The sequence below is a fragment of the Trachemys scripta genome, chromosome 5 (assembly GCF_013100865.1).
Source record: "Trachemys scripta elegans isolate TJP31775 chromosome 5, CAS_Tse_1.0, whole genome shotgun sequence".
NCBI lineage: Eukaryota > Metazoa > Chordata > Testudines > Emydidae > Trachemys > Trachemys scripta.
This window is the reverse complement of record NC_048302.1, coordinates 82843743-82869413: the sequence shown is the minus strand read 5'-3', so window position 1 is coordinate 82869413 and position 25671 is coordinate 82843743.

Sequence of the window (25671 nt, the reverse complement as noted above, 5' to 3'; positions counted from 1 at the left end):
TTAATCTGGCCCAAAATGATTTTCCTTTTTGTACTCATCGGCTGGCCCATAATAAATGACTGTCACAAATTCCATGATCTGAACTTAAAAGGATGCCTAAACTATAGAAATCCCTTTAAAAAGACTGATGATCTTTTGGTAATGCTGGTGGATAAATGACAGTTAAAATTTGGGGGTTTTTCCCCTATGCTGCAGCCCCAGGGCTGGGGGATCTCTCTCTCCCTGTTGAGGCCCTGGGGCTGAAGAAGTGCTGAATGAACTGCATTTCTATATTCTACCTCAATGGGAACATTGTGTATGTGTGTGAGTGTGTGTGTGTGTGTGTGTGTGTGTGTGACACCCCTCCACACATACACACAGGATAAAAGCATCTGTAGGTACTGTCTGAAGATGTGTGTTACCTAAGTGAATACTAAACTAGGTGACATTAAATATTAACAAAACAGAATGTACTGGCATTATTTTGATTACCATAGTGCTGAAGAGAGCAGCATATTCCAAAGCCTTCCCAATATTCAGTGAGTTGCTGCATTAGAAAGCCAGATGATTTTCAACCATGGTGTGAGGACAGGCTTTAAGAACATCAACAGATTGTGGATCTTTCTCTTTCATACTAATCTAAAGACACATGTGCATGCCTTTGTTATCCATATTGTGCTACCTATAACTCTTATCTGATGATAGCAGCTTTTTTATTGTTTGAGATAGGGAGAGAGTGAAATGTTATCTCCTGTTGATTTGTCCTCTCTGCTCACCACCTTTAGGCATATTGGCTGAGTTTAAACGTTTTTGTGATTTTTACCTTTAAAGACCTAACTGAACTTGCTCTCTAGCATATGTCTGAGCTTTATAACCCCTACAATATCTGCCATCTGAGTGGATGAAGAGACTTTTGTACCATGAACTTTGTCTATATTGATTTGAATTGTTTTAATGCTGCATTGTATGTGTGGTGCCTAGAACACAGATGGCAGATAGTTGCCATATATATATAAAACTACAATTATGCTGCTCACATCACACAATAGACAAAACTGATACAAAGAAGGAATGCATTGATCTGCACAAAATTTTCAGGATACATTTTCAGTGCTTTTTGACATATTCGGTCTTAAATCACACCGTTCCAGCTTCTTGAGTTTCTTGAGTTTCTTTTAATGACGCACATTATTATTTATTATTACATCTTTCTCATGCCAATGTTGGTGCATGTGGCAGAAGCTAGTCTCTTCCATCACCCTGCTTCCATCTGCTCTACGGTGTTGAGATCTACTGTTCTGCCCTCCCTCCTAAGGGTTCTTTTAAAGGATTTTCGTCAATACGCTTGTTTCCTCACACCAGTTGGTTTCCACTTGATAGCTTCATGTGGGCATCTGTGTGTTGGCATGTGGAATACATGGCTCAAATATGTTCAATACTTTCTTCTAACTGTAACAGAGATGAGTTGCTGGTTGGTAATTTCTCAGATCTCTTCATTGATGATAAAGTCTCTCTATCCAATGCTCAGAATCTTTTGTAGGCAGTTATTTTCAAAGGCATCTAGTTTTCTAATATTTTAATAGAGCTATAGCTCTTGCAGTCACATGTTAGCACTGTGATTATGTTTGAGTTGAAAATTCTCAGTTTTGTTTTGGTGCAGTATATCTTTCATCTATTGTTCTGTTCTACCTCAGTTGAAAGCATTTTTCCATCAATTTTTCCAAATTGCTCCATTTTCTGTTTTGAAATTTTTCTACACAGGATTTAGTCATTTTGTTAACAACTCTGTGATTTCCTATCATAGTAGCTTCAGCTTCAACTACTAAGTCTTCAACGTGTCTCCATTTAATTTTCCTTGTATTGCTTTTCACTGCTTTGTCTTCTTTCTTGTACTCCTCCTTTGCTTTTTCCAATATTTCATTGGTCTTAGCATTCAGCAGTTTCCTTGTCAGTACTTTTCTTTCCTCAATAAGATACCACATCTCTTGGGCTTATCCAATTATTTCGCAGTCTATGCTGATATCCCACTGTAACTGTTGCAGCTTGAATCACATTGTCTCTGAGCACTGCCCATTTTTTTTAGGTCCAGTCTGTGTCTCACCTTCCTCTGCCTCTGGCAGTGTCTTAAACTTGTTTCTTAGTTTAAGTTGGAATTTCTCACAGTACTCTTTTTGTTTTCAGTTCTGTACAGTTGATTTTCTTTGCCACTTTCTGTTTAAAGTTGATCTTTCTCAGTTTTAATTTCAGTTTGGCAATGCAAAAGTAGTTGTTGCTGCTGACATCTGCTGCTCAATATGCCCTTCTGTCTTGGGCACATGAACTGTATCTCAAGCTGATGCAGATGCGATCAGTCTGGTTTTTTATATTTTGCCATCTGGTGAATACTGAGTTTCTTTTTGTATGTCATGAGGGAACCAGGTGCTTGTAAGAACAAGGTCGGACACCAAGTACAATGAATCTCTCCCCATTTTGGTTAATGATTCCCAACCCATACATCACCATTGTGCTTTCCATTCCTTGGTTATCACTTCCTACTTTAGCGTTAAAATCACCCATCACAAGGAATAAATCAGGTTTTGGTAATCAGCCACACTTCAGAGGCAATTATAGAACTTATCTTTATCCTCATTGCTAAGGTCCTCTATTAGAGCATAGCACTATATGAATGACACCTTTAGAAATCTGGTTTAGAATCTTAGAATCAGAAATTTGGGGCTGGAAGGAACCTCAAGAAGTCATAAAGTCCAGCCCCCTGCACTGAGGCAGGACCAAGTAAACCTAGATAGATATTTGTCCAACCTGTTCTTAAAAACCTCCAATGATGTGGATTCCACAACCTTCCTTGGAAGCCTAGTCCAGAGCTTAGCTATCTTTATAGTTAGAAAGTTTTTCTTAAAATCTGACCTAAATCTTTCTTGCTGCAGGTTAAGCCTATTACCTCTTGTCCTAACTTCAGTGCACAGGGAGAACAATTGATCATAGTCCTCTTCTAACAGCTCTTAACATATTAGACTGTTATCAGGTCCCCCTTTAGTCCCAGTTTTTACATCTTTCATCATAGATCAGGTTCTCTAAAATTTTTGCCATTTTCTGTTGCTTTCTTCTTGACTTTCTCCAATTTGTCCAATCTCCAATCTTTCCACCCAGAATTGGACATACTACTCCAACTAAAGCCTCACCAGTGCCAAGTAGAGTGGGACAATTTCCCCCTTGTGATACATACAACACCACTGTTAATACACACCAGAATTATATTAGCCTTTTCTGAAACTGCATCACATTGTTGAGTTATTCAATTTATGATCCATTATAACTAAGGTTAAGTTTTAGTCACCTTTAGTAAAAGTCATGGATGGGTCATGGACACTAAACAAAAATTCACAGCCCGGGACCTATCCATGACTTTTACTAAAAATACTGTGAGTAAAACTTGGGTGGGGGGCCGTGGGTGCTTTGGGAGGGAGGGGGCACATTGGCTGCTCGGGGAGGTGGCCTGGGACCGCTGCTGGTGCTGGTGGGGGAGGGTTGGTGGGGCTGGCAGGGGTTCCCTACCTGGCTCCACATCCCTGCAGCTCCTAGGCTGTGGAGGAGCACAAGCGCTGTCTGCTACAGCTCCCATTGGCTGGGAACCACAGCCAATGGGAGCTGCGGGGGTGGGGCCTGCAGGCATGGGCCTCGCATGGAACAGAGCTCCCCCCCCGGCCCCTCTGTTGTCTAAGAGCTGCAGGGCCATGCCAGTGGAAGTCCAATACCACCACACCCTCCAACCCCCTACCCCTAGCCTTGAGCCCCCTCCCACACACCCAAACTGCTGCTGCTGGCCCAGGGGCTGCCAGGCTTGGGCAGCCCCTGAGTCAGCACCAGCCACTGCAGAAGTCATGGTGGTCAAGGAAAGTGATGGAATCTGTGACCTCCGTGACAGACTTGCAGCCTTAATTATAACTCCCAGATGCTTTTCAGCAGTATTAACACCTAGCCAGTTATTCCCCACTTTGTAGTTGTGCATTTGATTTTTTCTTCCTAAGTGAAGTACTTTGCACTTATCTTTATTTAATTTCATCTTGTTGATAACAGACCTATTCTCTAATTTGTCAAGGTCAATTTGAATTGTAATCCTTCCAAAGTGTTTGCAACCTCTCCAAGCTTGTTTTCATTTGCAAATTTTATAAGAATATTCTCTACTCTGCCATATATAATACATCCATTGGTTGGTAGGTTCCCAGTTGATAAGAATTTTTTCCACAGAATCTGCCATAATGAGCGCTACTCTGTCTAAATGTATATTGTCACTACGACCTGAATAGATGAGATGTTTCTTCTCTTGCTTCTCATATCTGCACCTGTCACTCTGCTCTCACTGATGCCCAAGATTTCAAGTCCATAGTTGTCCATCTTCCTCATGAATTGTGAGGTCTGTGATGTATGAAACATTGTTTTCCCATTCCAGTAACCAACTCTGAAGTGTTTTCTTGCTGCTAGTATCAAACTTTTTTGGGTCCTGGCTTACAGAGACTGGGTTTCACCAGGAAATTTCATGCAGCAGTATTCTCTATTGAGCAGCCATTTGTACTGGAACAGTACCCTGCCTCCATTTCTATAACCAATGAGCGTTTTTTTTTGTTTTTTTTTTTTACGAGGCTAGGTGGTTAGCCTTGAATTCATCCCTCCCCATTCAGGCTTGGGACTGGATGCCACATCAAAGTAGCACTACAGTCCTAAATCCCAATTGAATGCATTATCTGTGGATATACTGAGTACAGTGAAAGGGATAAGTGTATGAGGGTGAGTTTTGCAGATGTTACAATGCGCATACAGTGGTGTCAGCTTGCAAGTGCAGTGAACTTTGCAAATGGTAGAAATGCAAACTGCTTATGTAGTTGTGTGTAAAATCTTACAAGATTTTACAAGATTTTACACACTCCTGAAGATTGCATTGCATGGATCCAATGTCCTTCAGCAGATGGCACTCCATAAATTTTTCACATCAAGCATGCCAACAGGAGTGCCTCTTATGGTAGTGGGTTTTTCTGATGTGGATATCTGTCAAAGGAGAAGTTGAAGTATCTAAACTCTTAAAAATGCAATTTCAAATATCTCAGGGGTGAGGCAAGGGTAAGTGGAGTCTCCATCTTAACAGCTAGGGAGAAGTGTGTGCATTAAAGTTTGACTTTTCAACTTGAAACTATCCCCACATTGGCAGAGGAACAGAGGAAAATTGAAGTTAAAAAGAAAACAGACTAAAAACATGAGTTGGTAACTTTTTAAATTAATCATTTTGGGGGCCAATCTCATGATTTTGATCTCTTGAGGTTGGCAATCCCTCACCACAGTTATTGAAGGTCTGTTCACCACAACAATATGAATCACCAAACAGCCATCATAAAAGGTGCACTTCTGCAGTTGTTGTATGTGTAGAATTTAGCTCTGGATGAGTATCTTTAGAGATACTATTAAAAGGTATATTTAATCCATTTGGTCAGTTGTCTCTAGACTCAGTGCCTCTGGTTTGGCAGTGCAAGCGGTGGGTTTTAAAGCAAATGTGTTTGATGTTTATGTCTGAGCTCATATTTTATGCTGTTATGTACAGTGGGCACACTTAATATGTGTGCAGAGTAAGGAAAGAGTAGTACAGTAACTTTGATAGATACTCAGAGCCCGATTCTGCACAGGCTTATATCATGTGCAACCCCATTGCCATGGCAGAATTCAGCCCAGTGAGAGTTGTGTGGGCATAACTGTGGGCTGAATTTGATCTGTTTCCACTCTCAGTTACCTGTGTAATCTCATGAAGTCACATATTTGCAATATGGCAAATACAGGGGTAATATTATTAGAGGTAAGGTTATCTAGGGCAAAACTGTAAATTCTTTAAGGGTGACCACTGTATGTAGCAAACAAAACTGTAGCCAAACAGCCTAGAATGTTTTCTTTAATTACAATTTTATGCAATTTTTATATCGACCCACACAATCTTTACTGAATACAAATTATGGCTGGGGGGAGCCCCCGAAATGACTCATACAACTAATAACTTAATACCACAATGCAGGATTCTATAGGGGTTTTCAATGTGATAATTAAGATGCTGTGAAACTGGGCAAATGTTCACATCCAGACAAATGTTCTCATCCAAGTAGAGTAGGCCTTATGAAAAAACAATGCAATATTGTTTGCAATGTATGGTATGCAGTACAGTTCAGTAAGAAAATTAAAGAAATGGGAGAAAGTGCAGCAGAACTGCTCAGTGCATAGGTTTCAGATGCAGGTGGGAAGAGTGGAGGTATTGAATTAATAATATTTTTTCCTGATAGTTTTCAATTTTTGTGATCTAACTGAAAAAAGAAGCACTGTTGACTCTTCCCCCCTCCCCACTCCCAAATTCTATTGCAGTATAAACTGACCCAGCTTTATTGACTTCAGTGGAGCTGCAGCTATTTACACCAGCAGAGTATTTGGCTTTTATTTCTGTTGCCAAATTACATTTAGCACTTTTTTCCCTCTGTATTATACTCTTGACACCCACAAGGTAACTTCTCCAGTGTTACAGTGCGCTCTAGTGATCACGAGTGACATCAAAATTGATGTAACTATACTTCATTTTTTAACATTTGCCTTGACCTTTAAAGTGACACATGCATATGTCCAGTGCTTAATTTCTAATGAAAGAGGTGCCGGGGCTCAAGCAATTTTTTTACTTTCATAACGGATGCGGCAAACGCAGAGGTGCTGGGGCTATGAACTGCCAAGCCTAGAAGTGCTGGGGCTCAGCCCTGGCAAAAATTAAGCACTGCATACATCCATATATATATATATGTAAGGGGTAGACTGAGAAATATTTTTTATGTCAAGACTTTTTTGTGTGCACAATACTTTTTCAACCAAAATGAATTATTTTTGTAGAAAATTTTCTTTTTGGTTGAAACAAATGGAAATAGGAAAAAATTGTTGCGTTTTTTTTTGGGCGGGGGGTTCAATAGAACAGTGTTTGGTTTGATTTTTGGTTTGCAAAACTGAACTTTATCAAAATTAATTTTTGTGTGTGAAAAAGGCTTTTTAAAAAAGTATTTTTTATTTTTGTGGTTTTTATGAAAAAGTGTAAAAAATTTATATCCTCCCCAGCATTTCCTTTAAAATTATGATGGCACTTTTTTACCAATTTGAATTAATTCTTAGGCAGCTGTCCTTAGCTATTGTCCTTAACCATTGCTTATGATGGTGCTAGCAATGTCTCATTGTTTGTTGTATCCACCTGTTGTCTGTTCTTAGATTATGGGCTTCTTGGGACAGGGAGTGTCTTTTTGTTCTGTGGTTTGTACAGCACCTAGCACAATGGGGAGACCTGATCTGTGACTGGGGCCAGTATGCACTACTGTAATACAAATAATAAGAATAAGAACAAGAATACCTATGTGTGAGTATGTATAAAATGTATTTGAGATACAAATATAAAGGCCTTCTGCTGCTTCAGTTGAAGTTGGTGGCAAAGCCCATTGACTCCAAAGAGAACACGATCAGATCCTTAAATTTGTGAAAACTGCTTTTAATCATGAGAAAATTACATTTTCGTTTTTCCCTGCCCCACATGAAAACTATTGAATGGCAAAGACCAGGAGTGAAATCCTGGCCATACTGAATTGGAGTTTTGCCATTGACTATGATGGAGCCAGGATTTCCCCTCTCTTCTGTAATAGATGTGATGTTTTGTATATTTTGTGGGTTAGTAGGCAGAGTGCAAGTGACACAGTCAAAGGTGTGTGGTAAATACAATTTATCACATGGATATCACGATCATTTATGTGCTGTCTCTCTGTGATGTCTTGCATTCTGCCAAATTGTGTGATAGATTATAAAGCTACCTGGGTGTCATATGTTATCTATAAAAGATCCAGCAAGTGTTTGATTTTATTTTGAAATGGGTAGCATTAGGGTAGGATTGATGGACAATCCTGTTCAAAACTGTCTGATCTGGTAGTTTGTCCTCTATTTAGGTAAGCATCAATCTTAATGTACTAGAGAGATAATTAAAAGAAAATCCTTATATAGGATATCTTCTGGCGACCTATAATCTTGTCCCTTTTAATAAAAGACTTTGACAGAGTTATCCAGTAGTTAGCACCATTGCAGAGAGGAACAGATCCTTAATACTCCTGAACTTTCTGTAACCCTGACAATAAGTAACTATTTTACCATGAAGTGGCAGACAATAAGAAATATCCAAAAATAAGCACTAAGTGAAAAGATGGTGTGAACTCTGAAAATCAGAAGAAAACTCTCTTCCTTCATCTAATGTTTCTTCATTGATCACACAGAAGAATCAGTTTACTATTAGAAAATGAATTTTCAAAGGCTACTCCAATGTAACTGGCAATGAGAAAGATTCCTAAAGTAACAGACACTCCATTATTTTAGACTTTCTAGTATAATGCATAGGGGAAAAACACATAAAGGAGCAATTAAGAAAGTTTTATTCAGGTATTCATCTTCATGCACACACACATGTGCACGAACACCTACCCACACACACAATAAAAACACCTACCTCAAATAAGTACCACAAGAAACTCATATTTTTAGATATATGCATAATTAAAACAATTCTTTTGGCAACAATTTATTTAAATTAATTTTTAATCAGGAAAGTAAATAAATAAATTTCTTAAAATGTTAGAACTTCACAACAAGGTTTAAAATGAGCCACCTAATTAAAAAAAAAATCTAATAAAACACGCAGGAAGATATAAAGGTCAAGAAGGAAATAATGTATGAAAATTTCAAAGCAAGAAATGAGGGAAAAGAGAAATCTAACAAACTTACAAAGATGTACCTACAAAAGCAAGGTAAAACAACAACTTTGTTTTTTCATGAGGCTTTCTCTTCACCAAAACAGTCCCATATTAAAACAGTTTTATATTATTTTTAATGATAAGCAATCCACTCCTCAGAAATGAGACAAAGTGGCAGCAGGAGTTTCATTCAGTGGAACAAAGTTCAGCATTTTTGTAAGTTCTAAAAAGTTGTCCTTTATGTTTTATTAGGCATTAATTGTCTTCTAATGATTGCAGTATTGACTATATTAATTGTTTCATGATTTTTCCAGCAACACTTTCCGTTTAGAGATAATTTTATATTATATCTTAATATTTAGTTATATGAATTAAGGACATTTTATTGTAATGAATCTTAGGCTTTTTTCCTGGTTTTTCTCTTTCAGAGTAATCATTCCCATATGTACCATCAGCTGCTTTGCTGAGGTGATACCACTTCCATCACTAAATTATAGGCATGGAAGTTTTGTTTTTCTGGGGAAGATACCCACCAGATCCAGAATGAGATTTAGGTTTGGACAAGTTTTTCTTTACTAGTGTAATTATTATTTAGGAGTGAATCATTTTGATACTTCAATGATTATGCATGAAAATGAATTAAAATGAATAAAAAAATATATGGCCTGATCCTGCAACCTTTACTCAGGAGAGTAGTCTTACTGAAGCTAATAGGCAAAATTCATCCCTGGAGTAACTCCACTGGCTGCAGTGCAATAACACCAGGAATGAATCTGGCTCTGTGGGAGACAAGTGGCCTTAAATGGTTTGGGACTCGATTGTCTGGGAGACTGACAGCCTCTTCCCCTGTGTAATACTTCCTCAAGTTGGGTGAAATTCACTTACATGCAGAGGGGCTGCTACTTCTAATAGCAGTGTGCCTACTTCACTCTGGTGCCTCTGTCTCTTGGAGCTAATGGGAGCTGAGTGTGCGCAGCACCTTGTACAATTAGGCCCCAAAAATATATCTGGGATCAGTTGCAAAAGATTACATACCATGAACTTTCTGCATAAGAATGCCTGTTTTTCCATCTTGAGAACAACTGAGAAAACACTTGACCTTTTGCTTCATGGAAATAGCAAATTGGTCTGTAACCATAAATGGTGACCTCCAGTCTTTGAACTGGTACACCAGGTAATCACTTTTTCATAATATGCTACAGTTACAGATCCTTTGTATAACTGTCTGTGTTGGGTCCTGCCACCACTGATCTGGCACTCTGGGACATGTTGGGGAAAAGGTAATGCAAGAGAGAAACTTTGAGGGAAAACCTATGCTCTGAGTGACTGAGCTAGCAAAAAACACATCCAGCCACTAGGTTGCGAAGCCTCTGCATTGTGGAAGACAATTTTTTTATTTTATTTTACAGCCTGTGACAGCAGAAGTTTCTCTTTGCCAGTTTTGGGACATGATGGCATAAAATGCTTTCTTTCACATAACAGTTCTCTAAACGTATATAAGCTGATGTACTCAGAATGCCTTTTGCTGTGTGTTATAACAACACTTAGATTGTGGCTTAACCAACAGCAAAAGTTCACTGAAGTTTGCCCGGTGACATTCTGAGCTCCATCAAAGAGTATTTATGACCAAAGGACCATGACATACTCTCTAGATTTGGAGAGAATGCCATTAAGATAACATGTTTCCCGCTTAAGAAGCAGTTGACCATGTGTGTCATCCTTTCCACTTCTTCATCACAAAGTTTTCGGCTTGATGATGCTGGCAGTATTGATGGGCATTGATACAAATCAAAAACTAAATAACTTGGAGTTGGAAGGTGTGAAATCTTATTGCAACACCCCCCTTTCAATAGCTCTCTCCACCGTTCTAAAAATATATCTCGCTTTTTGAGCACATGCAAATAGTTAAAAAAGAATTAAAGTGGAGAAAGGCAGGGTAAATGCTCATGAGACCATTCAAATTCTGATTGGAAGGAACATTCCTTGTGTGCATGCTTGATATTATAGTGGTAAAAGGCAGACCAGAAGTGTAATTTCATATTTTCTGACCAGTGGGGCTCAAGAAAGGAATGTGGATTATGAATTTGGCAGCTGAATGAAAAAGCATGCATGTCACATTTCTCTTCCACTTTGCCCAAAGATATAACTAAAGGGAAATAGTGTTCTCACAAAATGGTTTAATGAACAAAAGATTTTGAATTCCGGTCTGATAACCATTTGCAGATGGATGTACAAAGGCAATACTTCAAAATGTAAAAAATAATCAATGTGAATAAAAATTGAGCTTGGAGTATTTTACTGCAATGTTATTACTTCCTCAGCGTGGTGTGTTTCCAATTTTGAAAAGTAAAAACCCAACTGTGAGCAGAAAAATATATCCCCCCAATAGTGGCTCCATTTGTTTAGAAGATCTAATGGTTTTATTTTCAGGCTTAATGCCTATGAGGTTCCACAGGCCATAATTTCTAAATCCATCAGGAATACCACTGTAACACTGTTGCCCTCAAAAGTATCTATAATGGATTGCTTTCTTTTGATTTGTAGAGTGACATGGTTAACTTTCACCTCCCTCCCCCCAAATATATATATATCTCAGACCCCATTAAAAAAATTAAAAGGGGAAGTCATAACTATTAGATTAGATCATGTTTTTGAATTCTGGACTCTAAGATCTCCACACCCAGGCTGTTAAAACTAGAAAGATTGATACTTAATGATGTTTCTTGCCCTTTGTTCACCCTGTCTAAGCCATAAAGCAGATCTGACATGTTCTTACAAAAAAAAAAAAAAAAGTACTTGGAGAAAAGGAGAAGGCAAATGAGAGGAAGAATGTGGAAAATTGTGCAGCCTCTTGTATAGCTTATCTTGAGAGTTTGGGAATGAAATTAGGATTTTGGAAGCTAAATAAATGAAAGATTGCTTGTAACAGATGATTTGTAATTGAAAAATATTTATTTGTCTTTTGAATGAGGTGAGATTTAAAGGGTAAGAAGCTGATCCGACAGCCTTTATTTTTGATTGCATAAATGTTGCTTTGGTCAAAACATTTCCTTTTAGTCATCAATGTATGGGGAACCCATAGAGTCAATAAAGTGAGAATATAAGACACTTCATTTCACCCCATAAGGAGTCCTTAATTCACAGAAGTAAGCCCCCTACAGTCATTGAATCCTTGGGTGTATAAACAGGGGAATATTGAGGAGGTGTAGGGAGGTTATGTTACCTCTGAATTTGGTATTGGTGTGACCACTACTGGAATACTGTGCCCAGTTTTGGCATTCACACTTCAAGAAGGATGCTGAAAAACTGGAGAGAGTTTCAAAGAAGAGCAACAAGAATGATTAAAAGATTGGAAAAACATGTCTTATAATGAAAGAATCAAGGAGCTCAATCTATGTAGCTTATTAAAGAGAAGGTTAATGGGTAAATTTGATCAGTCTATAAGTTTTTACATGGGGAACAAAAAATTGATAACGGGGTTCTTTGATCTAGCAGATAAATCTATAACAAGATCCAGTGGCATGCAGTTGAAGCTAGACAAAATCAATTCTGGGCACCACAATTTAGGAAAGATGTGGACAAATTGGAAAGAATCCAGAGAACAACAAAAATGATTAAAGGTTTAGAAAACCTGACCTTATGAGAAAAGATTAAAAAAACTTTGCATGCTTAGTCTTGAGAAACGAAGACTGAGGAGGGATCTGATAACAGGCTTCAAGTGTGTTAAAGGCTGTTATAAAAAGGATGCTCAATTGTTTCCCATGTCCACTGAAAGTAGGACAAGAAGTAATGGGCTTAATCTGCAGCAAGGGAGATTTAGGTTAGATATTAGGAAAAACTTTCTAACTTAAATAATAGGCAAGACCTGGACTAGACTTTCAAGGGAAGTTGTAAAGTCCCCATCATTGGAAGCTTTTAAGAACAAGTTGGACAAACACCTGTCAGGGGTGGTCTAGGTTTCCTTGGTCCTGCCACAGTGCAGGGGACTGGATTTGATGACTTGTCGAGTGCCTTTCCAGCCCTACATTTCTATGATTCTATGAAATTCAGACTAGAAATAAGACCCATTTTTAACAGTCAGGGTAATTAACCACTAGAACAATTTAGCTAGGGTTGTGGTGGATTCTCTATCACTGGCAATTTTTAAATCAAGAATGGATTTTTTCCTAAAAGATATGCTCTAGCCCAACCACAGCTAGTGGACTTGAAACAGGAATTAATTCATGGTAGTCTTATGGCTTTTGCTATGCAAGAGGTTAGACTAAATGATCATAATGGTCCCTTCTGGCCTTAAAATTTGTGAATTGAATCTGTTTCTCTTTTCTGCTACATTGGCTTTTATACTGGTGTATCTGCACTGCATTCAGTGAAAGGGACCAGAAAGAGAGGCAGAATAAATGACTATATTAAAATGACCTTTTCAGTTCGATAGGGTGGAAGAGACGTTTTAAGGAAAACTACTAAAAAAAAAAATCTACTAATGTAAAGAATTTAAATATACCTTTCTTTTTAAAGGCTGAGCATACTCTCTCCCTATAGTAAGATAAGTTTATTGCTTATGTATACCAGTAGATGTTTTTCTCCCTTCATTATGTGAGACAGCACTACCTCAAATCTAATAGCAGCAGCATCTGTTAGAACAATCAAAGTTTTATCACACTTAGGAATACATGATAAATTTGGATTTTCAAAGTATAATTTCCAGGATCTTGAATGCTAAAATCACATGCTATGTTGATGTTCAGTTTATTCAGCCTTTTCTTCTTATTTTGCAGATCAGAAAGTGGTTCTGGCAATATATGTTTTGAATTACCCTTACATGGGTCAGGATTTTTATTGAACCCAGATTCCTCTATCTTTCCATGTATATCTCAGGCAATTAATGCAGTATTCCTATGTGGTATTTTAAATCCTCTAAATGTCATGAAGATATGAGCTTGCTATGGGTGATCTGTCAGGCAATAGGCTGCAGCAGGGTCACCATGTAGTATTTGTAGCCACAATATGGGGAGTAAGGTATAAACTAAATAATCTAGTAAATGGTGTAAATTATTGATTGTCTATATACCACTTTGTATAAATCAAGGATAAACATGTATTTGACTTACTTTAGTCCCAAAGTAATTCACTTCCTTAGGATGGTAGGAATGAAAAACAAGAGACTATCTTTTCCCAAACAGGGAAAAAAGTGATTAAATATTATATTATGTGTATTGAAAAATGATATTTCAAACAATGTTCAAAATCCCTGTCATCATTGCATAATCTCTCCAGATGTCAATGGTGTATAAAATCCATTTAATGATAATACAAAATGATGATAACGAGTAGGTCTGAGGGGAAAGAACTTGCATATAGGAAAGTAAAGAAGCTCATGGTCATTTTAAGGTGAGATCTATTTTTTTTAATGTTTTGGTTAATTTAACAGTGTCTAGCAGTTGGCCAAGCAGTAGCATACCAAAATGGCAGCTTCCTTTTACGATTATTAGTTTGTAATTTATTTTACAGGTTTTTAATTGTTCTCTTCTTTGCAATGTGATACGGTAGTGACATTACACTAGTATTTGTCCTTGAAATGGAATCCTGAACTTGATACCATCCCTTTCTTTTTTTAACCAAATTTACTTCACTTGTGCCTGATCCTGCATCCTTTTGCATCAAAATCCCCACTAATATAGAACATGCAAAATCCCATAAATGCAGGACTGGGCTACTGATTTTAAGGATACCGTTTTTTCAATTGTGCCAAATTCCAGTTTAGAATCCTGCCCTAGTCTACACAGAACACTCTAAATTACTCTAGAAGGTTTTTGGTGGGATTGTCTTAAAGTGAGATAACTTAATATAATTTGTCATGACAAGGAGAATGTAAAGAGAAATTAATCCAAAATGCTAGGAAAAGAGAGAGGGGAGCTATTTATCCCAATGCCTGGGTTACTCCTTCCCAAATGCTCTCCACATTAGTGTGGTATTGTGTAGTTTTTCTAGACTCAAGGGGCCATCAAGTTTGCATTTTAAATCCCTATGCAATATAACCATAGAAATTCAGTCTAAGCTGAACCCTAACATGTGAATGTCAACCTTTCAATACCTTTTATTAATAAACTCCTCCCTGCATATTTTTTTTAATTAAAATTTTTTCTACTAGTATCTCAGTGATGAGTCTGAGCTAAGAAACTCTTTGGATCCATGTTTTAAGAATCCAGATCTAATCCCCATTAAATTAATCTCTGCTAGTTTCAGATTTATTTTTGTGCTCCTATAATTCAATCTTTTTTTTTTTAAAAGAGATTTTTTTCAGTCTCTCTAATGCAGACAAAGCCCTTTTAATACATTTTAAAAATGTAAACCAGCTGGGGTATTAATGTTTTGAATGTCAGCTACCGCAGCAGTGGCTTTATGCTACAGGTTGTTACAATATGTTTATGAGGTATTATGTGTGTAAAAGATCCAAAGGAGGCACTATGGCATGCTGGATCACAAATCCACCTTCTAAAAAATGATTTCACATAGATTTATATGATTGGCAAAGTGGCCCCAAATTAATAACGTGTAGTATATGCACTACTCTAAAATGGCAGATGGACCTGGAATGCCTTATGTCTTTGTTAAATATTGTGTTTATAAAAGTTGTGCAAATATATGTTTATAAAACAGGCCCTATTTCTCTTTCTTGAGAGCGTCTAATCTCATGGGCAGGGAAGCAAGGAGGGGATTCCTGAGGTCTGGGATTTAAGAATCATGTGGCATACTGCATAAATTGAAGGGAAGTCCCAAGGTGCTGTTAAATTTTGAAATACTGTTCAGAAGTGTCATGTTTTCCCATATACAAAGACAAACCCTGTATATCTTGATAGATTTCAGATTGAAGAAAACAACAAAGAAAGAACAGAGAAGTAAGGAGTCTCCATGCAACAGCGTGTGTGACAGAGATCACAGCCATTCACTGTATAATATTCCACATCTGAACACCAATACAAACGGAAGTTGACTCTTCAGGGAGTCTCCTTTACATTTAAAAGTAGCAGTACATAGAAAGCACAATGACAATGTCTCCCTTCAATTCCACAGCTACACATATCACAAGTAGAGTTGTATGGAGGATGGAAATTCCATTTCACAAAGGATTTTGAGATTTAAATATTTGTCTTTGTTCTGATTCAGGGGGAAACCTATACATTTTGAAAGGTGCAGTGAGAGAAAAATCAGAAAAAAATTGAAATATTTCATTTTAACAAATTACTCGTTTCAGTTCAGACTCTTATAAAATCTTATATTGCCAATAATACAAAATAAAAATATTCTAAACAGTCATTTCAAAACAAAACTTGAAATGTTTCATTTGGGAAATGTTGAAATGCAACATTTTGACCTTGTCAGAGCTGTTTTCCTGTTTTTTTTCTCCTAAACAAAAATTTAGCAAAATGGGCACAATTTCACACTATGTTGAAACTTCAATTAATTGCATTCTCTGAAGGGAAATGGTTCAAAGTATTTTCTGACCAGGTCTAATCACAAGCAGTGCCTAGTGGAATGATTATTAGATTCTACTTACACCTAAGTGCTTTGTTAGTGAAGGAAGGACAGGTTACCTAGTTGCCACCTGAAGATTTCACCAGCAAGTGGGCAGGGAGAAGAAACTCCTGACAATCAACCCCTTGAAGGTCATCTTCTAAATGTAACCTGATCCACCTCTGACATTCAGTATCACAAATGAAGGCCATGAGGAGGACTCTTGGATGGAGACCAGTCACTTACCCTGAACCAAATTCTGTTCTCAGTTGTCATAGATCCCAAGATAATGTAAAGATATTGACTGAGAGCAATGAGACAATTGCCATGACAGTTTCATGTTTCTGCTGTTCTACAGAAAAGATGTCTGAAGCAATGTTATTTTATGCTTGTACCTCAGATACCATATTCTAATGATGCTTTATAACGAGCTGAAAAGGGGGGGTGGGGGGTGGACTCTGAGCCATAAAGGTGCCCTGATCCATTTTCAGTGATGTTCTATGGGAAAACACTGCTGAAGGAAGGACACTTAAGAGTAGTAGTTCCAGAATGTGAATCACTCCTTTACTAGCAAACTATAAAATGAAAACAGAAATATGAATCAGTTTGTTCTGTTGGGTTAATCTACAAGCTGAGAGCACATGTAGTAACTTTCTAATTACATTTTTATGGCTTTATGCTGTATTTCAGTTTATCTTGAAATTCAATTATCCCCCCCCAAAATGTTCTCTCCCACACTGTTACAAGCAGTGTGCTTCCTATGAGAACTCAATTACCTGCAGAAGCAGATGTGCTAAATGGCAATGCAAGGATGATTTGTCCAAGTAGATTTGAAAGCTGACACCTGATACTCGCTGCAGCACTGTCGAGACGAGCATTGTCAACAAGCTGTTAAAAATGACTTCTAATAACCAGATAAAATAGATGAAACTTCAAGTAAATCTACATGTTCTTACTGATTGCTTAATTTAATTGGCACAGTTTTATTGAATTTTTAATAGAACGAAATGAAATTTTAATGTAATCTCATTGAGGTTGGATCTAATTAGATATATTAATTTATTATGACTCTTTTCCACATTACTCACTAATTTGTTTTGTATGAAGTTATTTTAAGTGAAATTCTAAAACCTACCAGCTGTTTGTAAACTCTTTTCTTATTTGCCCTAGTGGATTCTTATTTGTGATATCAATTAAGGCAGTGGAAAAGACTTATTTTAATTATCTTACTGTGATCCCAGTGCCCCATGTCAGCAACAGATATGGGTACAAAATTATGAGTCTATGCTTGGGGACTTGCCCAGACATGTCTAGACAGGCATGTTTCCCCTGTGATCACCTTCTTCACGATGAGCCTACTGAACTGAGGGCACTGCTTCCATGTAGGCATTGAATCTGTGTGCACTGCAGGAGTCCAGAAGCTAAGAGACTGAGCACTTGAGTGCAATGAAGTGGATTATACAAACAGGTTAGAGGGACCTCTACCTCTGAGCCAGAGCAGAACTCTAGGGGCTAACTATCTCCATAGATTTAGGTTCTTTCTGCTCTGCCCCAGTGACTCACTTAGGGAACCTAAAGGCTAGGGGGTGCAAATCACTAGCTTGCAGAGAGAAAGGGAGGGGCTTGTGGAGCAGGGCCGCCCAGAGGATTCAGGGGGCCTAGGGAAAAGCAATTTCGGGGGCCCCGTCCATAAAAAAAAAGTTGCAATACTATAGTAACATGTATTTGGAAATGTAAAAAATAACCAGTGAAATACATTCAAAAATTAATTTTTAATAATTTGAAAATACATGAAATACATTATTTAAAAACATTAAATGCTTTAATGGTATGTATACATTTGCAATTACATAATGGGCTGTCGCTGGGTGATGGTGATGGTTGGTGCCAATGGGCTGTCGCTGCCTGGGGGTGGCGCTACAGTTGCCCAGGGCTGGATGGGGAGCTGGCTCTGGGCCAGGGGGTGCCCAGCTCACAGGGGCTGGGCTCGGAGCTGGGGGTCAGGGCTGTGGGGGGGATGGGGTCGGGGGGTGGCCGGCTCAGAGGGGTGGGGCTCGGAGCTGGGGTTGAGGGCTGGGGTCGGGGAGGTGCCCGGCTCAGAGGGGCTTGGCTCAGAGCTGGGGGTCAGGGCTGGGGGGGTGCCCAGCTCAGAGGGGCTGGGCTTGGAGCTGGGGGTCAGGGCTGGGGGGGTGTCCGACTCAGAGGGACTTACCATACCACTTACTCCCCTCTCCCAGAGCCTCAGCGTGCCTCGTCCAGGAACTTCTGCCGCTTGGCCCGCCAGAGCTCGCAGTCCCACCCCCTTACCACGCAGCTCCAAGCGGGAGGACTTCAGGTCCCGCCTGAGCCATGCCGCTGCAGCGCTGTTCAGGGCCGTTCCTGGATGCGGCGCGCTGAGGCGCCGGGGGATGAGGGAAGGCGGAGCCGGGGGGGAGTCTCGGACATTCTTGTGGGGGCCCCTGTGGGGGCCGGGGCAAATTGCCTCACTTGCCTCTCCCTCTTGGCGGCCCTGTTGTGGAGCCCTGAATGGGGCTCTTGTATTTCTAGCAATTGGTAGTTGTGGGTGAGTTTCCCCCAGGGAGCACAGACAAGTCTCCCCTCACGCTAAAAGCAAGCAGTAGCAATTCACCCTGTACCCCTTCAGTAACTCTGAAATGGTCATACTCACTTTAATTAAAGACTTTCTAAAATCACGTAAGGAACTGAAATCATTTTGATATCTCATTTCTGGATTCACTAAACCCTTAGGCTCCTCAGTGTTTGATATATCAACAGTATTAATATTTTAGGCTGTTGCAACAAGAGTCGTGATGAAATAGGGATAAACACAAGGGCTTTGATCTTTTTTCTGTCTATGCCACTTTTAATTTAAAATTATGGATAACTACAGGGAGTGTTAGTTTAATTTACTTATATTGAGTGTTCTAGAACCCCTATAACACACTGCATTGTTGTTTCCGACAGGCTGCTTAAAGTGAAGTATCTAATGTCACAATTTTGGGCAGCAGACAAAGACCGGCTCCTCAAGGCATAGTTTCACAAGGCAGGGTTTTTGCATAATCAGAGGTGGGGAATTTACATTAGCTTCTATATCTCAGTATTTCCCAGGAAATCCACTTCATACTATTGTCCTGAAAATCCATTCTTGTGTGGCACATTGTTCAATAGACTCCTTCAGTCATCCAGGCCTTACATCATATCTCTCCCCCAGAGAGGTTACATATCATCCCTGCCCACAATAATACATAAACCATTCATTTATTACGATGGACCCCAAGATATTTAAACTTAATTCAGTAAGGACTCCCAAGGATATTGCCATATCTGTCATACCTTATCTTGAGTCAATCACATTCCTGCAAGTGGAGATGCTCCCTAATCAGAGGAGATTGAAGCCAGATCTACACTACAAAGTTTTGTGGGCATAGCTATGTCAGTCAGGGTTCTGAAATAACCTCACATCAAGCTGACATAGCTAAACTGGTAAAACCCACAGTGTAGATGCAGCTATGACTGAAAAGAAAAGTCCTTGTGCTGATATAGCTTATGTTGTTTGGGGAGGTGGTTTAACTACACCAGCAAAATAACTTTTCTTGCTGGTATAAGTTGCGTCTCCATTGGGGGCTCTGTTGGTATAACTATACCAGTATAACTTTATTGGCAAAACCTTTGTAGTGTAGACTAGCACTTTGTTTTCTCTAATAAACTAACTTTGATCATTTACTTCCAAGACATATGCATTGATTACAACTAAGCTTTGTAGGGATGATCGTTCATAAGGGGCAAACTCACCTGGTTTTAATGGGACAATGCTATGATGAGATCAGAAATGTACCCAAAATTCTTCATGGCCTGCTTAAAGGTTTCTACAATGGTCTGTGCATGGACTATTCAGTGGTCTTGCAGTCTAGGCAATGGACTAGAAAGGTTCCCTTGTGTCTGTGTACAACTATCTGGAGATTGCACTGTCATGGAGGTGGAAATTCCTGAAGTCATGGAAGTTGTTGCTTCCCCATGTGAAGGTGAGAATGGCAGTTGTGGTTTGCTACTGTATTAATTCACTCTTGAAAACCAATGTAATGGCTGGGAATCCCAAATTGCAATCATAATACAACTCCTAGATTTGACATTTTCACTTGAAGAATTGATGTTGCAAAATGTTACAGTGTGCTATAATTATCTTTTTGCTTTATTAAGGGTTGGGGCTGGATTTACGGCTCCTGGAAGTGAGTTTCGAATGGCACTGGCTTTGGCCATGAATAGCAATGGTACTTGGCATATGCTGTGAAAGTTTTCCTGCACAGCTTTATCAGCTCTCTTTAAGTGTGACCAACAATGGCCCTGCAGTTTTTATCTCTTAAGCATAAACTGCCACTGTGTCTGATTGTGTGACGCAAAGCATCCCTAATAGGCCATAATGAGACAACTGGAACCATTTTCACTTGTGAACTAATCAGCATTTGAGTCTAGATCTTCAGTGGAGAAAGCCTGGTTTTAGTGCTCCTTGTTACCTAGCTCTGTGTACTCACTCTGCCATTCAGCTCCATCTTAATCCCTTTGAGATAACCAGTTTGCATAGCTCTATGCAGTAGGAGTGCTTACCTTCTAAAATGGCAAAGCTGTTGACCTTTAAAGACTGTAAAAGCAACAAGAAAAAACAACAGTGTCATGTTCAGATAATGATAATATGCTAAAACAATGTATTTCTTTAGCAGTTAAGTATAATAATAGTTTAGACAGGAGCTCACATATTTCTTATGTGCCCCTATCCGTAGATTCCCTGCTTTACTTGCCATGCAATAATATCATTTCCAAAAGTATCTCCTTGAAAAAGAACTTTAACTATTTGCTGGTAGAAGCAATTCAATGAAACAGTCAATTTAGTTTGTGTATTATCTTTTCTCCACATTCACCTATGGAATTTCTGGTTGATTAAGTGGTTTATAGTCAAACTATAGCTAAACTATATCTTTGGGACAGACAGGAAGGGCAGGCCATGATTAGGGCACTAGCTTGGGACTAGATTCAATTCCCTGCCTTGCCACAGACTTCCTGCGCAACCTTGGGCAAATCAGTGAGACTCTTTATGCCTTAGTTTCCCATCTGTAAAATAGTGGTAATAGCATTTCACTACCTCACTACCTGCGAGGATCAATCCATCAAATAAGATTGTGCCTACTCTAGATAGCTAGGTTAGTATCCAGAGAATGCAGGGTGACAGGTTACACAAGTTAATGGGTCGTTCAAGTGTTAGATACTTATCATGGCTATGTCACCTAAGTCTGAGAATATACTCAGGGAGAACATTTGGTATGAAGATTCATAGATTCATAGATTCTAGAACTGGAAGGGACCTCGAGAGGTCATCGAGTCCAGTCCCCTGCCCGCATGGCAGGACCAAATACTGTCTAGACCATCCCTGATAGACATTTATCTAGCCTACTCTTAAATATCTCCAGAGATGGAGATTCCACAACCTCCCTAGGCAATTTATTCCAGTGTTTAACTACCCTGACAGTTAGGAACTTTTTCCTAATGTCCAACCTAGACCTCCCTTGCTGTAGTTTAAGCCCATTGCTTCTTGTTCTATCCTTAGATGCTAAGGTGAACAAGTTTTCTCCCTCCTCCTTATGACACACTTTTAGATACCTGAAAACTGCTATCATGTCCCCTCTCAGTCTTCTCTTTTCCAAATTAAACAAACCCAATTCTTTCAGCCTTCCTTCATAGGTCATGTTCTCAAGACCTTTAATCATTCTTGTTGCTCTTCTCTGGACCCTTTCCAATTTCTCCACATCTTTCTTGAAATGCGGTGCCCAGAACTGGACACAATACTCCAGCTGAGGCCTAACCAGAGCAGAGTAGAGTGGAAGAATGACTTCTCGTGTCTTGCTTACAACATACCTGTTAATACATCCCAGAATCATGTTTGCTTTTTTTGCAACAGCATCACACTGTTGACTCATATTTAGCTTATGGTCCACTATAACGCCTAGATCCCTTTCTGCCGTACTCCTTCCTAGACAGTTTCTTCCCATTCTGTATGTGTGAAACTGATTTTTTTTCCCTAAGTGGAGCACTTTGCATTTGTCTTTGTTAAACTTCATTCTGTTTAACTCAGACCATTTCTCCAATTTGTCCAGATCATTTTGAATTATGACCCTGTCCTCCAAAGCAGTTGCAATCCCTCCCAGTTTGGTATCATCCGCAAACTTAATAAGCGTACTTTCTATGCCAATATCTAAGTTGTTAATGAAGATATTGAACAGAGCCGGTCCCAAAACAGACCCCTGCGGAACCCCACTCGTTATGCCTTTCCAGCAGGATTGGGAACCATTAATAACAACTCTCAGAGTATGGTTATCCAGCCAGTTATGCACCCACCTTATAGTAGCCCCATCTAAATTGTATTTGCCTAGTTTATCGATAAGAATATCATGTGCCTAAGATGATTATTAAACTCTGGATAGAGGTTTGCTATTGCAAGAAACAAAAATTCTAGAGTCCAAAACATGTTACTGAAAAACAAATATCAAAGAGGCCAAGCAATCAGCCCTGCAGACTCTCAAATAAATATTCCACATCTACAGAGTCAAAAAGCAACTGTGCTCCCTTTGTTTTGCTTTATTTTATTTTATTTGAATTCGGATTCCTTAGCTGCTGTGGCTGACTCTGACAAAAAACAAAATAACCTCATGCTCTTAAATACCTAGTGCTAAGACTCATTCACCATTAGTGTCAGTTCTGAAAAAAAAAATAGAGAATTTTGAGGCACTTTTTTGAGACTAAAAGACTTTAATTTTTTTTAAATTTGCAAATTGCCTATCATTTCTGTTTCTCCCTGTAGCCATCCAAACAAATCACTTAACTCCACAAAACTTGAAACACAGGTACATAGGAGGGTCCTGGCTAAGGAACCAGATTCACAGGTAGGCATGATTGGTAGGTCTGTGTCTAGCTCCCTAACCAGGTAATGATATGCTTCAGTCTGCAGCAAGTGCCAATTAGTTGTGCAAATTCCTCTTGCTCATCACTGCCGGTCTCTATGGAAACCTGCCAGCCTGTCTTGCTGTGGCCTTACTAGGCTGTGCTCCTGTTGACCCTTCTAGCACTGATCAGGGCATGATTTGGTGCCATTTTCCTGTACATCTATAGCCGACTGAGCCATACAGGAAGCTAACAGGAAAAATGATTGATCAGTGAGTTATTGGCAGGTCCAATTTCTTTAAAAAATAAACAAACAAACAAAAAAACAACAACCAGTGTCGTATCAAGAAATTTATATGCGCCCTGTGAGTGAACATAATATTCAATTACCAGTTTAATCAAAGTATGCAAATAATGATGTACAGAAATCCACAACTAGTAATTGGCTGCAAATACCTTCAAAGCTAAATAAATAAATTCCCTGTTGCATTTTACTCTTGTCAGTGGATTACTACGGGAAAAAAGTTTAATGCGTGTTTTCTTTACCTTGTTTATGCTGAGTAATGGAATGCTCTATTGACAAATTCTTCCATAATCTATCACATCATTGAAATATAGTGTCTTGCAAATGTCACTTTCTATGGACAATGTAGAAAACATTCTACCAAATGTTCTTGAGACATGGCTGACCTCAAATAAGTTTTTATTAACTTAAGCTTTGAGAAACTTCTTTCTATAGGTGCCACAGAAATTGGAGCCGTAAGACACACTTGTAGAGCAATACACGTGTTTGGATACATCATGGACAAATCACATCTGGAAATTAAGTGAAGTGTCTAATGTATCCTTAGGCTTTGGAAAAACACCAGAAAGACTCTGGAGTTCATGTACCAGGTTGTACATGTCTACTTCCACAATACTGCCACCACAACCCATCAGATTTGATTCCAGATTATTGATCAATTTTTCCAATTTTACATTACACAGGAATGCAAACACATTCATGTGCTCTTGCAATAATTCAAAATGTTCTCATAGTTTCATGAGAGCAGTGTCTATAGCAATGCTGAAGAAGTCAAATTTAAATCTCTTTTCTGCATTGTGCAAATGACTTGTTTCTCTGTTTTATAGCTGAACAATTTCTTCTTTTTGCTGGCTCATGTTTCAGCTAGTTCCGCAGGCACTGATACGTCTTCTGCTATCTGTTTAGCAATTAACAATGCCTCTTCAAGTCCTTTTTCATGATAATTCAGTATTTCTGTCAGAGTAACTTCAATTAATTTGCTGACATGAAGGCTAAGCATTGAGCTCTGCAATTTTTTGCTAACAAAATTAATTTTAAACATGAAGCTGTACAAAACCACAAGTGAGACAATAAACCAAAATTAGGAGTGTTCATCCACAATCGATCCAGCTTCTGCATATACCCCACTGTCTTTTGTCATTTCTCTCAATTTCAACAGTGCTGATTGCATATTCTGTGTCTGAAACTGCAGAGCTTTAACACTTTCAATTTTTTTCTCCTATCTGTGTTGGAGAGAGGCTTTAATGTTATTTTCACAGGATTTCAAAACTGTCCACCTACTTGCTGACGCTGCAAATGTAGTGTACATTTGTTGAAGAACACTGAAAAGAGTTTTTGACCAATTTTGAGGAATTTGCAGTGTCACTCAGCACTGGATTTAAGAAATGGCAATGCCTTTTTATTCTTTTCAGTTGAATGAGCTTGCACACCTTGATGGTGTCCTCTCATGGTAGCTCAATTATCATATCTCTGTCCCCTGCAATTATCAAATGTCCTACCATGTCTGGATAAACTCCTGAAGTATCTCATCTGACAGGTCCTTTCTGGTAGTTTCCTGAATATTCAGAAATGATTGGAAGTGCTCTTCAATGTTGACTTCCATCTACCGGATTTTAATGTACCTCAAAATGACAGACATTTGTTCCTCATTACTGATATCAGATGTGCAATCCAAAACAATGAAGTAATACTTCATCTCATTTATTTTGTTAAATATTGTACCTGTTACCTTCTGAGAACTTCAAAGTGATGTCATTTTGTACTGTAGGGCTTAAGTAATGGTGTCTTTCTTCTTTAGCAAAGAACCATCCTTCATCTCAGGCTCAAATTTTGCCATTAATTTGACTTGGCCTAAAAGGTTTCCATTTCCACGCTTGTTAAGGTTTTCCATAGATCCATGAAATACTAGGTTCCATTCAACTAAGTGAAGAACAATGGTCACAATTCTTTCAAATATGCCTCACAAGTAATGTCTCTCAATTTTGAGCAATGATTGTGAAGTCTGGTCAATTGCAGATTCAGTTTTCAGTTATAGTTCCAATTCTCTCCACTTCTCTGTATTTCTGGTAGGAACATCGCTTTTCTCATGAGTTTTGAGAGTTTTGTGGATATATTGCCAATGCCAAAAAACACTATTAATGAGACTAAGTTTACCCACTAAATAAT